At 50.1% G+C, this 4,685-nt stretch overlaps 1 long non-coding RNA gene across 1 annotated transcript; it reads right to left on the bottom strand.

The window, feature by feature from the left end:
• Window positions 1-881: 881 nt before the first annotated feature.
• LOC113599194 (uncharacterized) lies at window positions 882-3,789 on the bottom strand. The gene is made up of 2 exons (XR_008295136.1): window positions 3,280-3,789; window positions 882-2,497 (listed from the first exon to the last, which is right to left on the bottom strand). It is a non-coding gene; the product is annotated as an uncharacterized LOC113599194 (long non-coding RNA).
• Between the last annotated feature and the right edge of the window lie 896 nt (window positions 3,790-4,685).

Here is a 4,685-nt window from a genome sequence, read left to right as displayed (position 1 = left end):
ATACAACACTCCTCTACTCCTAGTGACTCACCAGTGCGAGGCCTGGGGGAGGAGAGGCTGTAACTCTAGCGATTGTGCCGGGGTGTGGGCAGAGGGGTTCCACGGCTGTGCCGTGGTGATAGACCTCCACCACAGGCAGCCAAGGGTCGAGACTGCTGCATCAGAGCAAGCTGGAGAGCAGAGAGGCCTGGCAGGGAGCCAGGTGGACTCGAGGGTGAACGTGGGCCCGTCCCTTAACCTCTCTGAGCTTCTGTAAAGTTAAAGTCATTACTTCCCAAGGCTGCCGTGAGCAAATGCATGTGAAAGACGGGAGCTCAGTACCTGGCCCCCAGCAGCTGCTCAAAAATGTTTGTTTACACTTTCTATAATCTTTTCCCTGACCACAACATGAAGTTGTTAGGAGGATCAAAAGAAGTGTTTTGTCAAAAATAAGGTAAAAACAGAGAAGGAGACAAACCATAAGAGACTCTTAAATACAGAGAACAAACTGAGGGTTGCTGGCGGGGTGTTGGGTGGGGGATGGGCTAAGCGGGCAAGGGGCATTAAGGAGGATGCTTGTTGGGATGAGCATTGGGTGTTGTATGTAAGTGATAAATCACTAAATTCGATTCCTGAAATCATTATTACCCTATATGTCAACTAACTTGGATGTAAATTAAAAAAATAAGTAATACAGTTACATTATAAAAAAAAAAAAGAAGTGCTTTGTAAACTGCAAAGTGTATATAACTGACAGGAACTTCTATGTCAGGACAGGGGTCTGCAAACTTTTTCTGCGAAGAAACAGGTGGTAAATTACGTTAGGCTTTGTGAGCCATACAGTCTCTGGCAAAACTACTCAGTTCTGCCAGTGTAGCAGGAAAGCAGCTACAGACAATAGGTGAGTGAATGGCAATGACTATCCACCAATAAAACTTTATTGACAAAGCAGGCAGCAAGCCTGCCTTAGCTCGTGGACCAATTCACCAACGCTGTGTTAGGAAATGGGGTGGGGATAGGGCTCCCTCGGGCTGAGTGACCGAGGCCTGCTCTGCAGCTCTCTCTAGAGCTCCATGGGGAGTGTTTGATGTGGATCCACTGGGAACCCCAATCCACAGGAGCCCCACCTCCCAGCAGGAAGCTTAAAAGGAACACGAGAATTACCTTCCACTCACCCTGCTGGCCTCTTATGAATCTGCAGGGCTGGGCCTGGGAGGGACTCTACAGGAGTCAAGGGTCACTCCCATGCTCAGCAGGAGCCATCTGGAGCACGAAGTGCACAGTCAAATGCCCAGAAACAAAATAGACGATAAAAATGAGAGACGGATGTGGGTACAACCCAGTCTACCTGCGATTTTCGCACTTTTGGTTCAGGATTGGAACACATGTGTTTCTCTGCTATGAGAAAACAGCAGAGCAAGCATGGTAATAAGTGGCAACTGATACTCAAGGTCAAACAGCAACAGGGAATGGCGGAGACTGGTGACCAGATAGGTAATGCCCCATGTACAAGGCTATGGGGAGCTGCTACCTCCCACTGGATGTTGCCACGTGGGAACTGGAGACCAGTGTGAAAAGATCCCCCATCTTCCAGCACAAGCTGTGAATACAGATTTCCTGGCAAAATCTTCTGAGTTTGAGTATTGGATCCATTAAAATAAACAAAGAAAACAGATCTCGAACAACTAAGAAGATAATTTTGCACTTGTAAGTAAGAAACAAAACCTTCGAGTCCTGCTCTAGAGAATGCAGGACTGTGCAAGGAAAGGTTTCTGGGGGAGAAGCCCAGGAACGTTCTATATTCGGGTTTCTCAGCCTCAGCATAATTGACATTTTGAGCCAGAGAATTCTCTGTTGTGGGGACTTTTCCTGTGCATTGTGGGATGTTTAGCTGTATCCCAGGCCTCTACCCACTAAGGCCAGTAGCATTTCCCCTCCCCAAGTAGTAACAACCCAAAGTGTGTCCAGTCATTGTCTAACATCCCCTGGAGGCAAAATCACCTGGATTGAGAAGCACTGAGTTAACCCCTCCAGAGACAGAGAGATCAGACCAGGAAAGGGACAGCGGTGAGTTACAAGCCTGCCAAGTCGTAGGGCTTCAGCAGCGATTAGTGGGCAAATGTTTCTAAATTAGCAAATTTTAATTTAGACCTAAATCTCCATTATTGCCTGAGGCTCAGGGAAAATTGGTGACCGTTTAAAATTATTAATTGGAACCTGCTGCAAATCAGTGGAGGGTGAAAAGCAGAAAAGGTCCAGAATGAGATGGGCTGGAGCAATGGGGGGCAGAGGGGCAGGGAAGGTGGGGCAGTGGCTGGCGACTGAGTGACGAAGGAGCCACGGCTGGCTGGGAACAGGGAGTCCTGCCAGGGGAATCCAGAGACTGTCCTGTGGGAGCCGCAGAAGTAGGGATCCTGAAGACAGTCAAGTGTTCAGGCTTAGAAGGCCTGGAGCCAGAGCCCAACAAGTCCCGTGAGGAGCGTGACCCGGCAGGGACAGACGCAGGTAGAAGAAATTCCTGAAAATAAGGAGGAAGGATTCCTAAGGCAACGGGCATTTCCTGAAGTATTCACACACCTTGGTGCTGTGCTTTACAAAAACCCCTCCAGTTGGTGAATCGATTCCTTCTCATTAAGACTCAGAAAACCACAATAGATGCAGATGGTCTTCAGACCCAATAGTGTAAAGGTTTAAGGTCTGCAGGGTTAAGGTCTGACCACAGGTGCTGGAGGCCTGGAAATGCGGAGGAAGGGGTACAGGGATTTGAGGGACAGATGTGCTGATGGTTGGAGGGGCAGGCCTGGGGGTGGTGGCACAGGACAGTGAGAAAGAGGAAGGGGCTGAGGAGGTTTCCTCCGGAACAGAAGGCGAGCTCTGAGGAAAGTCGGTGGTCAGAGGCCCGCGGGCGCTGAGAGGCTCCAGAGGGAGGAGGGGGAAGGGCTGGAGGAGGACAGCTCCGTCTCACGCCTCCTCCGAGTTTGGATCTAAGTGAAGCCCTAGTAAAGCGGGGTTTCTCTTTTTGAGTTTCTTGCATGGACGCTTGAGGTCAAAAGAATACAGCTTGGTTTGCCACGCTAGAAAAGTCCCTGAGGCCCTGGCTGCTGGCCTCCAAGGGCCTCCCAGGGAGGGGAGCCGAGGAATGTTCTGAGCCCTGGCCATGTTTCTGGGACCTCAGCAGCCAGAGCTGGCCATAGTAGGGAAATGAAAACCTACATTCCAGCCCTCTAAGCAGGCAGGGCAGTGATCAGCAGTGTCATTTCATGGATAAAAATACTGAGACACAGAGAAGTAGTGACTCACCCAAGGCCATCCAACCAGGAAGCCTCAGGCCTGGATAGTTGCCCAAGAATCCCGACTCCTCTTCCAGGATCCTGTGCAAATTCCATGTGCCTTGTTTTAAGGGACTAGAGCCTGTGGATGCAGAGTTAACGTGACGAGTGGAGCCTGAACCCAAGGTAGTCTGTGGGGAGCAGTTGGACTGTGTCGGGGGCCCCGTGGTCTGCCTGGGACCCTTCAGCAAGAGGACGTGAACGGTGCTGTGAACCTCAGACAAGCCCGAATCGACTGTCCGCCCAGCCCAGCCTCCCCACGTGCATGCTGACCTTATTTCCCTTTGACAAGGCACGCATGGTCTTCAATAATGCAGGCCCCCACCTAACACAGAAGAGGCCTGTCACCCAAAAATAACTTGAAAAGCACACAGAGGGAAGCAGATAAGCATTCACAATCATTTATTTATAGCGCGGAGCACAAAGCTGTCAAAGAGACTATAGGCAAGCGACAGCCACAGCAACCCTTGAGGGGCAGCTGGGCACCTCTCCCACCCCACCGAGCTGCCTCAGAAATGTGCCTTCTGGATCTGGCCCTGCCAAGTGGGTGTGCAGAGAATTAGAAGACAGGGTGAGGTACAGGGTAAGGAGGGGAGAGAAGGAGCAAATGCCATGACCTCTGTTGAGTATTAGATCGGAGAGCTTCAACAGGAGCGTTTTGAGGTCCCTATCACTGGAAGGGTTTATGCAGAGGCTGGGGCCTCCTCAAGACTGTTTGGTAGAACTCCTGCTTGGGCTGGGAGATTGGGTGGATCAGTGCTTTCTGACTCTGGCTGTAGCCGAGCAAGGGAAATGTTTGCTGTCATTTCTGCTGAGGGGAGAAACACCTGTGGCTTGGGTCCTGTCTCTGCCCACTCTTTCCTCCTTAGCTGCAGCCCTTGGGTCCATGGCATAGAAGTCATTCTCCACTCTGGATTGGACACTGTGCACTGGACAACCTCTAAATCCCCTTCCAACTCTCAGTCTGGGTTCCGGAATATTCCGGAGAGCCTAGCGCTATACTCTTTAGAAAAGAAACATCAAACACTCATGCTGCATAAACAATTCTTTCAAAGGAACAAAAGGGCTGAGAAGTCAGAGAATTTCAGACTCGTATAACAAAATTATTATTCAGAAATTTCAATGATGAAGGTGCCGTTGGAACTCTAAGTGTGTGTTTTGTTAACTGAAAACCCAAAAGAATACACTGGTTGATCAAAACCGACAACACCAAAGTTAAACGTCACCGAATCCGGAAGAGCACGCGGAATCAGACCCAAATCAGCAAAATTCTATCTAGACCATCAAAGTGAATGGCAGCCTAGTTCCCGACCACAGACGGTCAGCAAACGCTTGCAAGGCCGGGAGACCAGCCAATGAGTGCGGCAGAACATCTAT

This window comes from Acinonyx jubatus, chromosome C1 (genome assembly GCF_027475565.1).
Source record: "Acinonyx jubatus isolate Ajub_Pintada_27869175 chromosome C1, VMU_Ajub_asm_v1.0, whole genome shotgun sequence".
NCBI lineage: Eukaryota > Metazoa > Chordata > Mammalia > Carnivora > Felidae > Acinonyx > Acinonyx jubatus.
The sequence above is the reverse complement of the archived record's forward strand: the minus strand, read 5'-3'. Positions and strand labels throughout refer to the sequence as shown.